This window comes from Schistocerca gregaria, chromosome 2 (assembly GCF_023897955.1).
Source record: "Schistocerca gregaria isolate iqSchGreg1 chromosome 2, iqSchGreg1.2, whole genome shotgun sequence".
NCBI lineage: Eukaryota > Metazoa > Arthropoda > Insecta > Orthoptera > Acrididae > Schistocerca > Schistocerca gregaria.
In genome coordinates, this window is record NC_064921.1 from 751,335,879 (window position 1) to 751,357,271 (window position 21,393).

Consider the following 21,393-nt stretch of genomic DNA (forward strand, 5'->3'; position numbering starts at 1 on the left):
GAGTAGTACTTTTCTGCATTTTGTGAACTGCAGAGTTATACATTTCAGACTCGGTGAAAACACACTGCATTTTTATCCCCAGTGAATTGGCAATCACAACAGATCAATTCCCGAAGACGGCTAAGCCACGGATACAGCATTTTCGCGAGGTACCGCACCGAGGCAGGACAGTCGCTGCCGTCGTCCTGGCGAATGTGCTGCCGCAAGGCGGCGGCCTCGCGAACGAGCAGCGGTCCAGTGGCCGCCAGTTTGATTCGCGAGTCCGTTTTGAACGCACGCGTTCTACCGTGTCTGGCTTTAGAGGAGATAGCGGCATTGGACACTCAGGTAGGCGATGCGGCTGCCGCCCTTTCTAAAAAGATTTATGACAAAGATTTTAGTAGGTCAAGTACTGTTGCATGTATAGCCTGCTGATACGTATTGCACCGAGTGAATACAGAATATTCTCGATGTTTATTTAAGCTACGTCTTTCTAGTGCCAAATTGCCTACGTTCTTGTCAACACAAGAGTAAGCCTTAAAATTATAAATTGCGCACTTCAACTATATGTTGTCATGTCACTTTTCTGTCGCAATTATTTCTTTTTGACCTTTGATTCTGCTTCGTGAAAGTAGTGTTATGACTGCTGCTGTTTCTTATAGACAGCTACTTTTGTTTGAAACCTCCTTTGAAAGCGGCTATTAATTTAAGTCTTGGAACCGAGAGGCGATTTCAGAAGCTGAAAACCCTTAAACGTCGATGTATTACGACTAGTTACCTGTTTCGCGCGTCTGGGGAGCGGTGCGTTGTCGGTGCAAGAGTGATCTTAACGTTGATTTCTTGAAATGTGAAGCTGAAATTTCATTTCCTACTTTCATATTCCAGGTATGTCGTGGGGACTGGCAGGCCAAGATAAAACTTTATAAGTTTGAATGGCCGCTTGTAGAAATACTGTTATAAGCTTTGATTGAACTTGGGGCTAGAGATATTCTGGCTACGTGCAGTTAGCAAGTAGCTGCGATCCGTTTATTGGAATATTTAAGTGAAGGAAAAATGTACTTTTCTGAACTTAACAGAAGTAGGACAGCTCCGAGCTTCATAGGGTCAGACAGGATCGCCGGGAATACAATGTCAGATGGCTCGCAATGTGACGCGACATATTCAAATAAAACTCGATCAAGATGTGGTGTAATTTTCTGTTCAGTTTTGTCAATAGACAGCAACCTATAATTATGTCGTAAAAAATTTTTTTTTGACAGTTATTTAAGAAAGAAAATTCCAGGCTATGATTGTGTGCTCCTGAAGTTGCAGCGTATCAGAGTAGTGTGTATTATCGTCTCGCCTGATGGCCCACACGTGTAGCTGTTACCCTTTGTTCGGAGAGCGGCGCTGGTACCCCAAGGGTGGCAGTGCTAGGTCGGCGGAGGGGGTGGTGGGGGCGTGGGGTGTGCCCCTCTGACAGTGCCAGCGGCCGCGGCGGCAGGTAGGCGTGTCCTGGCGGTGATCTCGCGAGGCGTCGCTGCCGGAGGCAGCAGGGGGGCGTCGGCCGCGCGCCAACTCGCTCCGGCTGTATCGACCAGGCAGTCGACGCTGGGATCCGCCGATGCCATATGGAGCCGTTTTCCACAGGCCCTGCCCACGACATTCGCATCTCAGCTGCTGTGCGTCAAGTCCCGAATACGGGCGTGTAATAACAGCAGCTTCGGAGAAAGAAAACTGCTTAGTTCCGTCACAGCAGATAAAATTTCCTAACGAGGTATATTTTTAATTCATCACTCTGTCAACTGTATTATTGTAGTTTACCATCTCTTCCCTATCTTCCCAAAATCTTCTCCAACATCTTCTCCAACCTATACCCAACATCTCCCCAGGTCAGGTCCTGGGTTCGATTTTGGAGCACCACGCCCCCTTTCTTCCCCATATATAACCTACTATCACCCTACTTTTAATTTTTACTGTTCCATAGATCCCTAATATTTTAGCAGTCCCTACCATATTATAAATGCGAAAGTAACTCTGTTACTTTACAACATGAAGGGCTAGGGAATCCTTGTGAAACCGCACTTCCGTTGTTTTAAATGACAGTATTTGAAGTATTTTCGTTGGGATGAGGGTGGTTACGGGAATGCCGCCCTTCTCTCTGAGCAGGTGTTTTAGTTGGTCACCCTTTATGGAGCGTCGGTTCTAACTGAACTGCATATAGCGTTCTAGTTAGTTTCATGCTCCATGGATGATTTTGCACCATGGATCATAATAAGTTATTTTTCACTCACATCTCAGATTAATTTGTACATACGGTAATATTCTGAACATTTCTAAGCTGCTTTATCCAAAAAGGAAAAAAAGCTGTACAAATGTTGTGAAATAGTATGTTCTACCCACCACATTGTACACATTCAGTAACAGAAGTTGTACTACAGTACAGAATAGAGTTGCCAAGAGGAGTTTACTTTGTTGTCTGTCAGGCATTCTATATCAATTGGTATCCCCGGCATCGTAAACTTTTCAGTTATTGTTTATGGCAGTAGCATTTATACCGCCCTGTTGTTGACAATCGTTTTAACTAATGAGCAAATAAAAACACAAAATAAAAGAAATAAAGAAATTTTTATCTATCGTATGATGATTCAGAGCTTGGATCAAAATACATACAGAATCAAATGTCCAAAGTATTACGCTTAATAATGTACACATTACACAAGTTCTTAGATTTTTAAGTCCAATCTGTTGATCCAGTTGAGCCCTTCAGCTGATGCATAGTGGATGTCATTTATTGATCCCCGAAGGCTCGTTTCGGGCATTCACCACCAAAGTGATTTATTTTTTGCAGGGCAGCTCCACAGTGACATTAAAGAAATTTAATTTACTGCTTATGACAATAATTGACCATCATCAGTTGCTTGTAATTTTTCACGTTCGACGGTAATATTTTCTTTTACCTGTTGTTTAATAGAAGTTTAATGAGATAAAATACAAAGTAGTAAGTAAATACGAAGTGTATATGTTACAATGTAGTTTTCGCTTCTTACGATGTATATCACTAATGCCGCGATAAACTCTATGTACTTCAGATTTTAGGCCGTAGTAAAACTAGGTAAGTCTTAATTAAAGGCGGCAAAGACAAATATGTTTATCATTTGGGATAGTGTATTCGTGTAGAAAAGTCACCTACGACAGGAAGAGGCAGTGGACTATGGTAGTGGCTACGGTTATTATCTGTGACAGTGCTGTATACAAATTATCCGGTTAATAAGTATTTTAAAACAAATAAAATGGCATTTGTAATAAAATAAAATGGGCTTCTTTTACTCGCGATTAATATTTTACCTTCGTAATTAATAGGTATGAAGCTCTTTTGCCTAAGATAATTAAACGTCTCTTTTATGTTAAAATTTTCTACAAATAGTAAGTTTTAGTACGGAATCCGTATGCAGTGTCAGAAGCCGATTAAGAAACTTTCTAACGATATCTCAATCATCCCTGTGCCATTAGTATGCGTTGAGAAAAAGGGATGTTGACTTGATAAATAAAATATGAAGAGCCCACGGAAAAAACTGGGTAAGTCACATTTTGTACATTTATCAGGAGAGGAGATTTAAACTTTCAAGATTACAAAAAATACGCAGAACACTCCAATCAAGTGCAAGCAATATAATTATAACGCTAAATTTAATGGTTTTAGAGGATGCACATCTGAAAAAAATGACATTTGAAATTTTATGATAAAAACGCAATACATACAAAAGGGATACATCTTTACTAGGAAAAGAAACTAGTAACAGCTTTTGTTTTATCTACGTGTTCTTTAGCGTTGAAAGTTTCTATTTGTTGCTCTTGCATTTTTATTCGTTATGTGGTAGACTGAAATAGAAGTTTCTTGAGCCTTGACCAGAAAACTGTTGAAATTCTTGAAAGCCTGCATATTTTTAATGAGATATTGGCAGGAAGTCTGAAAATATGCCCCCAGTATTAGCTTTTTCAAAGCAAGCGTGATTTATGTTTCAAAAACTTCGTATTACAGAACACTATTGCATGCTCGATGAGGTCGCAAGAATCTTCAGGTCAATGTTGATGACACTCAGGCTCGACGTCTATTTGTAGACCAACAGAATGTTCCAAACGTAGTGATGTTCAGTCTGCATTGCAAGCAAACCTGCTTATTTTCGTTCACAACAACTTCGATTTGTAACATGCTTTTAAAAAGATCGTTCATTGTCGTATACTTTCTTGTTGAACAAGAATTAGTTTGTGAGGCATGAAATTCACTCTTGCAGCTTCAAAATCATCTTGGTAGCTCTGCAGGAACTTTCTCTTTGTCAAACCAAAGCTTTTATCACATTACATATTAGAACATCCTCTTACTGGAAATACTATTTTGACGTTGTCTTATCTCTTAATGGTATGCACGAGATACCGATGATATATGAACGCTTTATAGTTCTTATTCTGTCCTGAGCACGAATCACAGAATATTTCAAGAACCCTTAGTTTTGGATCAACTATTTCACTCACATAATGATGAATAAAATAACTTTCTTCTCTCCTTTATTTCCTAAAACTTCAGTGTAAGTACAAAATGTTGCATCACTGTTGGACAATTGAAGAGTGTTGAAACTGAAAAACGATAATCCCATGCAAAACAGTGAAGACCTTTCGACAAGCAGGAGTTTCACTTACAGCTTCATTTTGTTTGATTCTTATCGTAAAGCGCAATCTCTGCATTGGAATCGTCATGCACAGGCCTTCTACGTGTAATTAATGTCACCGAAACAAAGCTGGTTATATAGGAACATTTGTCATTCCAGACACCTAATTAATTGATAAGATGTCCTCTTTCGTGGGATTGATTTGTTTCAAACACGCAAACTATGAGCATGTGCTGTCACTGCCAAACTCATAATGTATTGCTGTACAATATTATTAATTTTGTCATAACTTTTTCTCTTTTTACCTGATTGACAGGTGTCTTCTCCCCTTCAAATGACGACACATTTAAAGATCCTAAGGGGACGACACTACTTTCACCTTTCAAACTAAACACTTTTACTATAAAAAAAACAAAGAGTAAGAAACTCAGTCGATCATGTTTTCAGTCACAACCCAATTGACATAACAGGTGTTCCACAAACAGTTAAAGCAAACCTTGGACTTGGCTCACTCTTTCCGTGGGAAGGCGACTTAGAACGTTCTGTCCGTTACCACTGAAAGTAACACTCTTTGTATCTCAGTGTCTTGCTACGTTATTTGAAAGTCATTTTAACTGTCTTGTGCTGCCGATGGCTGCCCATCAGAATTTGGCATAAACTCATTTATTAATGGAATGGACTTACCCACTTTTCCTCAGGGTCTTCATATACGATAAAAAGAGCCAACCGGCTGCATTGACCTGGTTTCGATATCGACTAAGGGTAACTTCATCAGAAAAAGTTTTAGTTACCTATAAAATTTTTTAATCGACGTAGAAGAATAATTGTCATATCAAAAACCTTAAATAGCACAAGAAGTATTAAAAACAGAACAGGCATTACTTACAGAGATTAACATTGCACGGAGAGATGACGAAACCATCTGAGCTGAAATGGTCAAGTCAAACAAGTAAAAGTTATCTCGTGAAGCGAACATTAAAACCACAAGCATAGCAAGCAGCTAGAACTGACATGAGACTGAAAGGTTTGTGAATCGCCGGCCGATGTGGCCGAGCGGTTCTAGGCGCTTCAGTCCGGATTCGCGCTACTGCTACGGTCACAGGTTCGAATCCTGCCTCGGGCATGGATGTGTGTGATGTCCTTAGGTTAGTTAGGTTTAAGTAGTTCTAAGTTCTAGGGGACTGATGACCTCAGATGTTAAGTCCCATAGTGCTCAGAGCCATTTGAACCACTTGTTTGTGAACTGCTTACGCCACTACGTGGGAAAAGCGCAGTGCGAGCCGCCTGTGGGGCGCGAATAGCGTAGAGCGGCACAAATGAAGAAAACAGTTACGTAGTAAATGAAAATAGTTATAGCAACAGAAGTATAAAAGTAGGTAATAAATAAAATATACAGGATGTGCTGACAAAGTGAAACAGCAGTTGATACAAACCATCTTTTAAAGCAGACAGCATTAAAGTGCTCAAACTGAAAAGAATTAACAGAGTAGGAATAACGAAAATAGTTACTACAGGAGTCAGACATTAATACAGACGTATAAAAAATGGTAATAAATGAAATACACAGGAAATACCGCAAACTGAAACAGTATTTGATACACCCCATCTGTCCAGTGCATAAACCATTGAAGGACTCGAAATCAGCAGAAGTAGCATGAAATACAATGACAACTACATGTGGAGAAAAACGATGTTTGAGAACTGTGTGCAGAAACCTTCAGTCAAAAAGTTGCCAATAACGCTTTGAGGCTGTTAAGGAAATTTTTATTTCGCACTTGTAACTCTTTATTAAGAATGAGATAATCATTAACGGACGTACGCTTAAAAATTTCCAGATTTTCAAGAATACCGAGCGTATAACCTTTCTTTCGTTATGGAGGATAGTAACTTCATCGACTCCCTTCGGTTTGTGGCCTGTAATAATCCGCAAAGGGCGAACTGCGCATAATAATACCCTTTCTTCCTCAGAAACGCTTTTTTCATCTGTTGCTGATGGTTCTTTCAGTCTGTGATAAACTGGACAAATGGCACCGGTTATGTTATAGACATCTGAATTGTGCAAAGGAGTAATCGAAGATTTCAAATTGTGAATTAGATTTTTTTGCAAACTGTGTTAATGGAAAATGCGACTCTGCATCCGTATCTTTTTTCTAACCGTGTTCAAGATTATCTGTCTTATGTTTTCAAGACTAAAATGATGAACCGATTTTAATAAAATTTGGTAAGGATATAGCGTGAAGTCAGAGGGAGAACATCAGATAGTTTAGAAAGTTAAAAAAAAATCAATTCATGAAAAGTTGTAGTAGGGACCGGAACATCTTTTTTTACACTAGTTAAAAAGTTCATAAACCATGTTAAAAATTCTAAAACAAACTTTCCACCTTCTTTTTAAGTTGCGTTCTTGTATTATTTTTTAGGGGATTGTTAATACTCTTGAATATGGTGTACGTGAGTGGGATGCAGACAACGCTAGCGCGGAAGTCGGCGACTCGTAGTGTTTATAGATTACTATGCAACAGTGCGATTTCAATGTTGAATACTGCGCGCGGTTTATGAAACTTTGATAAGAACTACTTGCCGAAGCTGGGCAGTTCTTACGGCGAAATAATGGGGAGACACTGTAATAAAATCCAATCATGAGCCAGACAACTGTGATTAAAACTGATTACTTCAGAGACTTATTATTAATATTATTTAATTTACGATTTTCGTCACAAACTGAAGTTTGATTTTACGCGTAGCTCCAAGGGAGCCCGAGCTGAAAAAGTTGCTCGAACCCAACAAAGCTCAGAGAAATCTCAGATCCGCCGGAATTTGGACGGAGAACGTGTATATTACTACGAAATCTTGAAACGACCACCTTGTGTTACGGCAGAAACGTACTAATTACACATCTGGAATGAAATATCGTTAGCGCTGTTACATATGCAACTAGTGGCGCAGCTAAAGGAGAAAGTGTTCAGATTCCACGAATCCCAATTATTCCGACGGACTTGCATTTTCAGTTTAAAGGATTGCAATTTCAGTTAAAAATCTCTTCTGAAATTACCATGAATAAAGCCCATAGGCAACACTCAAAGTTGCAGATTTGAACTTAAAAAAAAAGCATGTTCACGAATATCCATCCCGTAAGATCTCTGCGTCCTCTGAAAGAAGAAAGATCGAAAACGTCGACTCTTAGTATAAAAATATTAAAAACTACAATAAATTTCCTGTCTCATCAATTATTTATTGCAAGATCTTAACACAGTTACAGAACTGTGTTAAGATATAATATTTTTATATTAAGACTCGACATATGGCAAAATACAGTAACAGAAATACATTCATTATGTAGCTATACACTGGCATTACATACTAGCGCACGGGCACGTGCGTACACGCACACACGCACACGCACACGCACACACGCACACAAACCAACCAACCAACCAACCATTGTGCATCCAGGTGAGCATAGATTGCTAGCTTGCTTACTCGTCATCACTCGTAAAAGAACTACTGATACGCGAGCGCAGCTGGTACAAACAATAAAACCGCCTAAAAAGAAAGAGTCAGAAAAAGGAGATAATTTGCCAGACCACACAAAACATAAACAAGAAGTGCTTATCCATAAATAGCTAAATTCAGTATCATGAAATAAGTTTTCTATCTGCATCCGAGCTTCTCACTATCTTTGAGAGATGTCTAATAGCGGTGCTGTATGAAAAAGTACAGAAATATGTTGTACAATCTACTAAGACTAAATTACAAAAATGGAATCAAAATAAAAGAATCGAAATAAGAGATATGTTCTAAAATGGACAATATTACTTAAACAATGCGCAAACGCAGAGTTACCTTTTATAATCACGTTAAGAAGAATGAATGGTTCGAAATGGAAGAAACGGATAGAAAGTCAGAACGCCATGGTTTTCTTTAGTAACGTAAGGTGAACGCTTGAATGTCACATACGAAAAAGAAAGGTAGGATATCGTGATCCGTTTGCGTCAAATAGGAGACTCTGTTCTGATTATAATTGTTTCGTCGTCGACGGGACGTTAAAACCAAATTTTTCTTTCCATAGTTCCCATCTGCTTTGTTACTGCTTCAACGAACCTTATCGTTGTTGACGGGAAGAACTACTACTACATTGTTCAAATTGCAGAAATAATTTCGAGATACCGAATTCTCGTTCTACGAAATTATCATCAAGAAGATTGTTCGGCATATGTTCCTTGAGGCGGTCGCATGGACGCTGAAATGACAGATATCGTGAAAATGACAAAGCGGGTGCCATCGCCCAGTAAAGAAAATGCAAATGGAGCTAATAGCAGAATATAAAAGCGGATGGAGCATTTCCGTGTTAGGTGATCTGTTCGTTCTATTCAATTTTTGAAAATATTTATTAATTTGGCCAAAGGAGCAATGTCGTCTGGTTATCATAACATTGTTTGTGTATTTTCCTTTAGCACTTCTCGTTCTGTTCTGAAATAATCTTCAATTCCCGTGATTACTTCCTCCACATACATTTTAAATGTACGTGGCAAAAACTGTGATGTTCGTCGTTATTTTCTGGGTTAGCACACTGATTCGCATTCGGGAGGACGACGGTTCAAATTTGCGTCCGGCATCCCAGATTTGTTTTTCTGTGATTTCCATAAACCGCTCGAGGCAAATACTTTGGACGGTGCCTTTGGAAGGACACTGCCGATTTTCTTCCCCATTCCTGAAACATTGCTAGCTCGTGCTCCGTCTCTAATGACCCCTATATGTCGATGGTACGTTAAACCTTGATCTCCCTTTCTTCCGTCTTTGTCTTTTCTGTTTCTCAACTTACGGTACACCCGTTAGTTCAACAGATAGTACCAGCGACTTCCTGCTCATCAAGTTTCAGAATACGTAGGTTGACAACTACCAAAGGCATCGTTTCGTTCAAGCTACATAAAACGTCAACACGGAGTGAACTATGAAATGAACAAAGCAAGAAGTGTAAGAACTACATGCAGTTTTATTTTAAATGGTATGAATTCGAGTCCCCACTTACTATGTAGATTCCAAAATACACAACTCCCGTGTATATACTTACGTTGTAGACATTTGCTGTGGAGGTTTGTAGGTCATGCCTATGTTTGAGGTGATCTTTTAGCTTTATAATTGAATAACAAAAATTTCAAATAATGTTTATCATCATTCTGAACATAAGCAATATGTCGAGGTAGAGACAGCGGGACAGGAACAGGCCATAGGCCTAAACCTTGAGTGGCAGAAGAAGAACAAGACGAAGACGAGGAAGAAGACATAGACAATAATAAAAGATTGATGCAATGAACGACTGAGGTACGCTGTTGCCACCGTGAGTCAGTGTTGCCATCTTCAGCCTAGGCCAGTGGCAGTAGTTCCCAACATTTCTGAGATCATTACTCCTAAGTGTGATCAGAATTATCTTCGAAGGGTTTTATTTTTAAAACGACGAAATATAAATAACATTTACTGCAGCACAATGTCTGAGATACTGCACTGACGGTCAACAGCCGCGCTCAATCAAAAATGAACTCGCAATCTGCGATTCCGGTTCCTCATCAGCTGTAGAATATTTCGCGACAAATGAAAATTTGTGCGGGTCTGTGACTCGAATCCGTATTTCTCGCTTGTCGCGAGCGGTAGCCTTGACTAATTCAGCTGTCCGAGCAGACTTACAGGAGAAACGGAGATTTTGGCCGCTCCTGGAAGCGTGGTCGGATAGTCGAAGTGATTAAGGCGGCCGCCTGCGACAAGTGGCAAATTCAGATTCGAGTCCCAGTCTTGCACAAATTTTCGCATGTCCTGAAACATTGTACAGCTGATGCGGAACCATAATCGCAGTATGCGACTTCATTCTTAAATGATATTTAGTTTTTGTAGATGTAAACCACGAACTAATGAGTCAATGAGTTTTTTTTTTTACTGAGTGATATAATTTTCGGTGCATCTCTGTTTCTACCTACAATGCCTTATGAGAAACAGAAACTGAGTATCCTCATTGAGGGTAGACACTTTTTACAAAACATGATACCTTTTAAACACTTCTCTCCCGAGTGACACGTGATTCTTCCGTACCCTGCACTCTCTTTTTAAAATTAACGAAGTTAAAATACGTGCACTGCCGTTATTGTTTCTAAATCACTTGACTGCTGGATTCCTTACTTCTGAAGTGGCAGAAAGCGGAAGACTATTAGATGGCAGCCGTTTGTGCGTGGTCACTACCGCCAGTAATAATAATAATAATAATAATAATAATAATAGTACAACTGAGCGAGGTGGCGCAGTGGTTAGCACACGGGACTCGCATTCGGGCGGAAGACGGATCAATCCCGCGTCCGGCCATCCTGATTTAGGTTTTCTGTGATTTCCCTAAATCGCTCCAGGCAAATGCCGGGATGGTTCGTTTGAAAGGGCACGGCCGACTTTCTTCCCCGTCCTTCCCTAATCCGATGAGACCGATGACCTCACTGTGTTTGGTCTCCCCCACCCCCCCCAAACAATCCAATCCAATAATATTACAGTGTTGTATTGACAATTGCTTCGTTTATCTGCTGCAAAGTGAGCAATGAAGCAATTCCTGCTGCAGGAAGTACCTACAATTGACAGAAGGCATTCTCATGAAATATTTGTGCTTATATGATGTGTATGTCTCAATTTTAATGTCATCGACGGATGGTGCGAAGTACAAAGTGTGTGTGTAATGGGCGGAGTACGTGAGCCCACCGCACTGTCACACCTAAAGCTAGCATTTGAAAAATAACTTATCTATATTACAGTCTTACGAGAAGAAGCGACAAGAGTAATGGTTTTTTAAATGTAATTTATTTTGGTGACAGAAACACAGTCAAATCCTTTAGCCTTTACCTCCCCAGAAAATTTCGTTTTGTACCTCAGGGGGTAATTACGTACTGATTACGAAGCACTGTCATAGGCAAAAGCAATACAGCGCCATCTCGCCAACATAAGCACACCTGTCGTCTGCTGAAGCGTCTGCCGACACATTCACCACAACCGCCAGTCGCGTAAGTGTTGCTGCCAGGACACGCCTTAGGCTAAGGCTTGCAGATTTCGTTGTAATAGCTAGCGACGTCATTCGCGTGGCGCCAGGCAAGCCGTACGGCGTGTCAGATGATTCAAGTTAGTTGTGGTCTAATTTTAAATTACGTTGAAGGCTAATTATACAGGTATTTCAGTGCGTCCAAATGACACTAGAGGTCCCTCACAAACGGCCAGTGCCGGTCTGATTGTGATATTCTCTCATATTGCGTAATTAATGTAATATAAGTACAGTTACTGTTATTAATGACTTAATCATCCACTCACACAGATAACACTTCGTCAGACGATTACAGAGTCACCACTTCGGGGTCGCTGAGTGTGGCATAATCTGAAACAGAGAAAAGTCGACAACAGTTGTTCCGAATATTATCGACTTTCAACGACGAGTACTTTAGGGCCAACGACCAACTTGTCACAACTCGTCTAGTCGGGTCTTTGGTCGTTGGGTTGGTAGGTAGGTTACCAATACTAATAAGATCGCTACATACGCAGCCCGAGGGGTCGCCTCACAATGTCAGTATTGGTTCCTGAGTAAAAGTTCCACAATCACTGCTCTAATCTGATCGGGCTGAATCGAGCAATAGGACAACGCATGAGATACAACACTACACGTGTACATGTTCGCCCGGTTCTCCACCAAATTGATTTTTTTTCATCAGTTTAAACACAAATGATTGCCACATTTTATTCGCTTATGGTGCACACAGCTTAACACGAGAGAAACAAATAATTTTGTGACGTAATGCAATAGATACGTGACAGATATGACCGAATGAAAGGGATTTTTGCGAGATCGGCTTTTTAATTTTCATGACATGCGTTTTATTATTTACTTTCATCTCTCGCCAACAAAAAACTGAATTTAATTACTGTTCGTCTGCAAACACGTCGTTTACAGAGCCTTCCCAACTAACCGCGGGATGATACAAAAAGCGGAAAATGCCGGTAACAGTGTCGTGGGCGTGGTCCTCGAGAGGGGCTGTTCCAGAACTTTTCGTATTGTGTAGTGTGTTTCGAGGCTTGGCTACCATATTTATTGCATGTGAAAGAAGAGTGTCAGTAAGTGAATCTTTTCACACACTAAAAAGAAGAGAGCGGAAAGACATTTTCAGTATAGGGCCCCGTGATGTTAGTCACGGCCGGTCGTTGTGGCCGAGCGGTTCTAGGCGCTTCAGTCCGGAACCGCGCTGCTGCTACGGTCACAGGTTCGAATCCTGCCTCGGGCATGGATGTGTGCGATGTCCTTAGGTTGGTTAGGTTTAACAAGTTCTAGGGTACTGAGGACCTCAGATGTTAAGTCCCATAGTGCTCAGAGCCATTCGAACCATTTGTTGGTCACGCAATGAAATCGATAAATTTTTTCACCTACATTGTCGTTGCGAACCCTTTCCCACGACTTGCAGGTGATATCACTGACAGTTCTTCGGAAACTCTACAAAGATCGTGTCGATGGCAATACTATTATTGCGTTACACGTGGTGGTAGTAGTAGTAGAACACAGTGCGTGAAACCACTTACGGCCAACAAGTCTGCTTCCACCGTTAAAGCGGTTTGGAACTCCCTGCAAGCTTTCACCAAGACAGGTAACTGTTTACAGATGTTCGAAACTTTGTGTAGAATTCAATGCGAGTTGCTTTTAATAGTTTCCACAACAAAACTATCTCAAAACCTGGAACAAAATCTAAGATGCCCCGGTAGTATGTAGCATATAGCAGCTGCAAGACTCAATACCTTCATTGTACTGCATTAAATGCATTCGCGGTTGCGAATATGGACAACTACCAGCTGTATAACGGAATGACGACAGTGAAAATTTGGGCCGGACCGGAGCTCTATCCTGGATTTCTCGCTTATGCCTTACTATCCGGATATCCGAGCACGACTCACCTCCAGATCCAAACTTTCATACGTCAACCATGCGTGTATAACCCTCACTCGTAATCCATTACGTATATTCCCTTACAGGAGAGACGTTTTACTTGAAAGCCGCTCGCCAGGTGTCGGCGAATAAGTATGATATTGCAATGCCTGCGTTATTTCGAATTACGATAATGCATGTCCGAAGGAACACTGCTTCGGGTTCTAATCCGAACACGAAAAGATTTTCTTTCGACTCCTATTTATATAGAGACAAATGACGGTTGTAATAAAATAACATACGTCTCACTTCACAAAACACATTTCGTCTGACAATACTTACTCTTCTACAACGTAGTTTCATGAATGTATTTTTATGTGAGTGCAATGAAGATGTGTAGAATCAAATCTCTTTATCCACATCCATGCAAGACTGAAGACCAACAGAACTACAACTGTTACAGAAAAATATATCAATCAACAGGCATGGAGCACAAATACATAATTCTTCCAGTCAAAGATTAACATTCATATCAATACTGGCACATAGAGGTATCATTTACTTTGTGTAGTTTACAAAAAATTATCACTGTATTTGGAAAGCTTGAATAAGCAATTACAATGTCCATTCACAAATAATTATGTTGCTCATTGGGTTTTTGCTGTAGCCCGTGAAATAAATATGTGGAAACTACCATCACTTATAAAGCCATTCTCTTGATAATTTAGATCTTTCCTCCCACCTCTGACACTTTGATAGCATTTGATTTTTTCAAATACAGACCATAGAAGATTTTCCTCCATTGTGATTTAGCGTCCTTAAATGAAAATATATTTCGGATGAATGTGGCCACTTGCTACTAAATTTCTTTCCTAGACTGGCAGGTCGCAGTAGACTGAAATTGTATAATAAGACACATGAGATTTGCAGCAGTCTGTTGCACATACAGACATCTGCGCGCGCGCGCACACACACACACACACACACACACACACACACACACACACACACACACACACACCGTTGTGTGTGGACTACCCATCTCCTCGTCATACTGAATTTGTTCACATCTGCGCGCGCGCACACACACACACACACACACACACACACACACACACACACACACACACACACACACACACATCGTTGTGTGTGGACTACCCATCTCCTCGTCATACTGAATTTGTTCAGCAAAGTAACATATACATTCACTCTCCATGTAGTTGCACCAGAAGAATAATAACAGCTGCTTCATTGAAATATTGTGTAGTTCCCATGACAGCATGTGACTTTTACACATGGTAATCAGTCAAGTGAAAAGCAAATCAAGCTTCCTAAGTTGTGCTACGTAGCTGCAACTCCTACGACCTTCTTTGCTTAATTTGTATATGAATTCAGTGTTGTTAAATGTGTGAAAACTATGCACATACTGTAAGAACATATGACTATGTCCAGTGACAGTTATTATTCGAAAAACTTGATGACGTAGGGAGGCCTCTATAGGATGTCACCAACAGTCTCTGGGAATATATAAAGAAAATGTAACGAAGTTAAGCATCACCCTAAATTGACCTACACCTCAGATTCACCAACCTACCTAAATGTAATAACTGTAATGATATGTGAGATATATTAGCTTTTTTCATACCCATAACATGGTATACTACCGAAACTGGTAGTAATAATTAAGAAACGTTAATACAGGTAAGTGACAAGCATTTTCTAAAGTACCTAGATATGACATATGGAAGATTACTTATCAGCTACAGTCACTGTGAGTCCTTGAAACAGACGATTAAGATAGAAAGCAATTTACTTTTTGAAACTGATAATTCCTCATGGGGTAACCCACACAATCTTGCAGGCTTCAGTTTCTGTGCTACGCTACCTCGCTCTCAACATGACTGCATATCGGGATCACTTACGCCCGTAAAGGTGGTTTGACGCTGCAGTGAAAAATACTTACAGCATTATCTCTCTTTTTTTATACCCACACAACTTGAAAATCTTAACCCGGAAAAGAGAATAGTCCCAGTAAACACCGTAAGAAAAGACCCAACTGAAGTGAAATTTACTAAACACCTGAAAGACAGTAAGCATCCCTTGCTTGGTAGTATTTACCACAGGTCATGGCTTCAGTGGTGATTGAGTGAGTGAAACAAGAACGTAGCCCAAAGCGGGGGTGGGAGGAGGGTCCATTCGGGCCAGACCCATCTTCCCCATCACCTAAATGAAATTATGCAGGACCTAGCTGCTGTATGATGAAACTGAAAAATTGTACCTGTAAATGTAGTTTGTAGTTGCATGTGTAGAATTAAAAATTTCAGTAATATTAATATTAGCAATATATATATATATATATAATATCTGACTTGTTCCACATGATATCGATAAAATAATCGTGAAAATGATCTAGGAAATATGACATTACTAATCTAAACATAATGCGCGGAAAGATGCACGAGCTGGGAAATAAAGCATCAGAATTTCTTATTCTATGACCATAATCGGTTGAGGTGTTACATGTCATGCTTATTACTAGATCGATTTCCCGCTTCGGTGACGCAGCTTCCAACGAGCTGCCACTAGAGGGCTTTGAACGGTAGCGTTTACAATGGCGGTGAGTAATGTGACTACACTGTCCAGTTACGTTGATGTGACCAGCTGTCAAAAGTCTGAACGACCACCTTGTGCAGGGCGGACCGCTGCAAGACATGCAAGAAGAGGGTCAATGAGGCTCTACAAGGTACCGTGGCCAGCTGCGCTTTTTTCTGGGTTGAGGATCCATGACACGAACAGCTCGATCGAGGTGGTGATACGTATTTTCTATTGGGTTTAAATCCGAGGAATTTGGTGGCAAGGCGAGTCCGGTAAATTCATCCGGGTGCTCTTCAAAGCACGCATGTACCTGTGTGACACGTTGCATTGTCTTGCTGGTAGACGCCATCGCTCCGAGGAGAACTGAACTGCGTTTGGGGGTGGACATAGTCCCCAAGGATAGATGCATACATGTGATGGTCCACTGCGCATTCCGGAATGACTAGGTCAGCGCGGGAATGCCACTAAAACATTCCACAGACCATAAAGCTCCCTCTTTGTTTGTGTTGAAACTTTTGACACCATACACACCAACGGTCTGATAGAGCATAAGACGACATTCATCTGAAAATGTCACCTATCGCCTCTCATTGGACATCCAGTTCCTGTACTGGTGTCCAAATTCCAGCCTTCGTCGCCAATGAACAGGACTCAGCATGGGTGCATGAACCAAGACGCCCATACGCATCAACGTTCGCCGAACGGTCTTTGAGCAGATACTGTTGGTAGACCCTTTGTCCATCTGGGTGGTCAGTTATTCAACTGTTGAACGGCTTTTCGCCCGCACACATCTCCGCATCGGTCGTTCGTCCCTATCATCTATGTCCTACCGTACACCACAGTTGCTTCTGTACCGGTTTACGACAGCGCCGTTTTGCTATGAGTGGTACACTTGAACAATGACGGCGCGGAGGAGTTCACAGAGAGCCTTTTCGAAGATTTTTCCACTCTTAGCCCGAAAGTCAGTGATCAGGTCCTTCTGGATGTCAGATAAACCGCTGCGTTTCCGCTTTACGACAACGATTGCGCTGATTCGTGCGTTCTCCAGACACGTGTTACATTTCTTCTACTGTTAGAGCTACCGTCTGTGAGTGGTTATTACCAATTCAGGTCGAACGTAAGCAGGAGTCACATTAATGTGACTGGACCATGCATGTCGTTGGGTGAGGAACAGAGTGATGTAATCGACCTACAAATTCGAAGGCTTCCCGACCATTCGATTTTCACTTGTTTCCAAAGCTTACAGAAAACCTTCGAGAACCTCACTTTGACAGCTATGAAATGAAGGTACCTACATTCTACAGTGACGGTATCAACAAACTGGTCTCTCACAGGGAGAAACGTGCTTTTCGTCGGGGTGACTGAGTCGAGAAATATGTACACATGGAAAAATAAGTAGAATGTTAACAGCGTTTGTTTTATTTAAAATTTTTAAGAGTTCTTACGTACAAAAATCTGCGACATTTTTCAGTATATGCTCGCAGTGATTCATTTTTCGCCACGTGCTTTTCGGTAATGGAACGGTCAAGCAGTAGTCTGAAAGTGGTTCTATGAACCCTTTGCGAAACGCTTAAATGTTAATTAGAGAGTAGTCATGTAAACGTAAATGTAGCCATTCTCATCTACTGCTATCTTACGCAAGTCCTTTATCTCTAATTACCCATTGCATTTAGCATACCTAATAGTCGGTTTTATGCGTTTCAGCGTTTATTTGTCCGACTGCCAGTTAACTAGGCTTATACGCCTTACAAGATACCGCACTAAACTCTTCCTTCTCCTAGCGATATGAATTATGTTAAAAGAAAACACTGAATTTTCTTTAAAAAATATTTTTATTCATCGTTGACACTTAGTCCATGTTTCCTGCAAAGTGTTGTCCCTTCTTATTAAACACTTGCCCCAGCAAACAGTACGAAACCGCGTCTTCCACCGTAGCACCGTTACAGCAACTAAGATGAAATGTTTGCTTAATATAAGGTTCAATGCGGGGGGAATTAGTGGATGTTACACTACCGATTAATGTGACAAAGTTGCAATAAATCTTCCAAAATATTCACAGATAATTGCTTCACAGGACGACCATCACATCCTAATACTCTAATACTCCATGTGCCCCACCTCCCATCTGTGTCAACTGCGGGGAGCATCATTCACCTTGCTCGCCAGACTGCAGGATTTTACAGAAAGACAGGAAAATCATGGAATATAAGACCTTGGGCCGACTGACCTACACTGAGGCTAGCACGAAATTTGAACGCCTACATCCTGTGGCAATGACCACCTCTTACGCCTCCGCTACGAGAACAGTTGTCGCCCTAAAAGTTCCTCGCATTCCTGTCGCCTTTCAGAACCAGAAGACTACACCTGCCCCCTTGTTAGTGGGGGGCCACTTCCCTCCCTGTTACTCCCATCCCACACCACCTACTTTGGGAGCAACCCCCCCCCCCTCCCAACCATTGGGGATATCAGTCCCCACTTCTGACCTGGAGAAGTGTAAGCCTTTCTCAGCTCCTCTTGCTAAGAAGAGGTCCATTGGGTAACTCCCTTGCCAGGTTCCATCATTGGCAAAGCTGACACCCACTAGTGGCTTAAGCAACCACAGGTAGCACCAGGTAGCAGGTCGTATGGCTTCACGGTCCTCCTCAGTCACTGAGGCTGAATCAGTGAAGCCCTCCCAGAGGGAAACCCAAGGAGCAGCGAGAGAAATCCACAAAGAACGTCCCCAAGACCAAGGGCATTGCAGCGACACCGACACCACCGCTACCTACAAGCTCTGCATCTGCGGGTGAGGTGGAGATTCTGGCGTCCACTGAGGACCTAGATCTCGCCAGACCCTCAGACACAATGGATATAGACTGCTCAGGCAAAACGTCGGTGGCAGCAGGTGACCCTGAGGCGTAAACTGACTCATTGAATTTTCCATACCTTCCCAGTCTCATAATAATGTCATCCTCCAGTGGAATTGCGGCGGTTTTTCCCAACGTCTGGTCGAGCTACGCCAACTGTTAAGCTTCACACCTGCTTTCTGCATTGCTTTACAGGAAACCTGGTTCCCAGCAATGCGGACCACTGCCCTCTGCGGCTATAAGAGATACTACAGGAACCATAGCGACTATAATCGAGTGTCAGGTGGAGTTTGCGTTTATGTCCTAGACTCAGTCTGTAGTGAAACTGTGCCCCTTCAAACCCCACTTGAAGCTGTGGCTGTCAGAATGACGACGCAGGAAATAACTGTCTGCAATGTATATCTTTCTCCAGATGGCGCAGTATCCCTGAATGTATTAAATGCACCGATTGATCAACTCCCTAAGCCTTTCCTACTTTTGGGAGCTTTTAACGCGCATAATCCCTTGTGGTGTGGCACCGTGCTTAATAGGCAAGGCAGAGATGTCGAAACTTTACTTTCTCAGTTCGACCTGTGCCTCTTAAATACTGGGGCCACCACACATTTCAGTATGGCTCATGGTAGTTACTCAGGCACTGATTTATCGGCTTGCTGCCCAGGACTTCTTCCATCAATCCACTGAAGAGCACATCACGACCTGTGTGGTAGTGACCACTTCCCCATCTTCCTGTCACTGCCCTGGCGTCAGGCCCACGGACTCCTGCCCATATGGGATTTAAACAAGGAAGACTGGGAAACTTCCAACTCTACTGTTACCACTGAATCTCCCCCACACGGTAACAATGATGTGATGGTCGAGCAGGTGACTACAAAATCGTTTCTGTGGCAGAAAACACGGTCTCTGCCCCTGGTGAAAGGCAGTCCCTTGGTGGTTGAAGCAATTAAGGACCGTTGGCCAGCTCTACAGTGGCGTAAGTGGCAACTTTCCCTGGAGTACCTCATAGCCTTTAAACGACTCTGTCCCCACGTTCGCCAACTTATCAAACGACGGAAGCAGGAGTGTTGGGAGAGATATGTCTCGACCATTGGGTGCCATACGTCACCTTCCAAAGTCTGGACAAACATCAAACATGTTTTCGGGTATCAGACCCCAACAGGTATTCCCGGTGTTAACATAAATGGCTTGTTATCTACCGACGCTAAAGCGATTGCCGAGCACGTCGCTGAGCACTATGCTCGAGCCTTCGCGTCGGAGAATTGCGCCCAGCCTTTCGCACTCTCAAACGGTGGCTGGAAGCAAATTCCTCTCGTTCACTACACGCCACGGTGAATTCTATAACGCCCAATTTACAGAGTAGGAGTTCCTCAGTGCCCTTGCATATTGCCCCGACACAGCTACCGGGCTCGATCACATCCACAGTGAGATGATTAAACATCTCTCATCTGACTGTAAGCGACATCTCCTTGTCATCTTCAACTGGACCTGGTGCGACGGCGTGTTGCCATCGCAATGGTGGGAGAGCACCATCAATCCGGCGCTCAAACCCGGTAAAAACCCGCTTGATGTGGATAGCTATCGGCCCGTCGCCCTCACCAGCGTTCTTTGTAGGCTGCTGGAACGTATGGTGTGTCAGCGGTTGGGTTGGGTTCTGGAGTCGCGTGGCCCACTGACTCCATGTCAGGGCGGCTTCCGCCAGGGTCGCTCTACCACTGATAATCTTGTGTCCCTCGAGTCTGCCATTTAAACAGCCTTTTCCAGACGCCAATACCTAGTTACCGTCTTTTTTGATTTACGAAAAGTGTATGACACCACCTGGCGACATCATATCCTTGCCACATTGTATGAGTGGGGTCTCCGAGGCCTGCTCCCGATTTTTATTCAAAATTTCCTGTCGCTTCATACTTTCCGTGTCAAAATTGTTGTCTCCCATAGTTCCCCCCATATCCAGGAGAATGGGGTCCGGCAGGGCTCTGTATTGAGTGTCCATCTATTTTTAGTCACTATTAATGGTCTAGTAGCAACTGTAGGGCCGTCCGTCTCACCTTCTCTGTATGCAGACGACCTCTGCATTTCGTACTGCTCCGCCAATATTGGTGTAGCTGAGTGGCAGCTACAGGGAGCCATTCACAGGGCGCAATCATGGGCTCTAGCCCAAGGTTCCCAGTTTTAGGTCGCAAAGTCGTGCGTTACATACTTCTGTCGGCGTCATACCGTTCATCCGGAATCAGAACTTTTCCTTAGTGACGATCCACTCACTGTAGTGGAAACATACTGGTTCTTAAGACTGGTTTTCGACGCCCGATTGACTTGGCTTCCTCACCTTCGTCAGCTTCAGCGGAAGTGCTGGCACCACCTCAATGCCCTCCGCTGCCAGAGCACCAACTGGGGTTCAGGCCGCTCTACG

The 21,393-nt window shown here is 42.3% G+C and overlaps 1 long non-coding RNA gene across 1 annotated transcript in view; it reads left to right on the forward strand.

The window, feature by feature from the left end:
* Positions 1 to 262: 262 nt before the first annotated feature.
* The window catches only part of LOC126334935 (uncharacterized), a 631,345-nt gene continuing 610,214 nt past the window's right edge, over positions 263 to 21,393 (forward strand). Inside the window, exon 1 of the long non-coding RNA XR_007564789.1 lies at positions 263 to 327. This is a non-coding gene — a long non-coding RNA (uncharacterized LOC126334935). The remainder of the gene's footprint in view (positions 328 to 21,393) is intronic.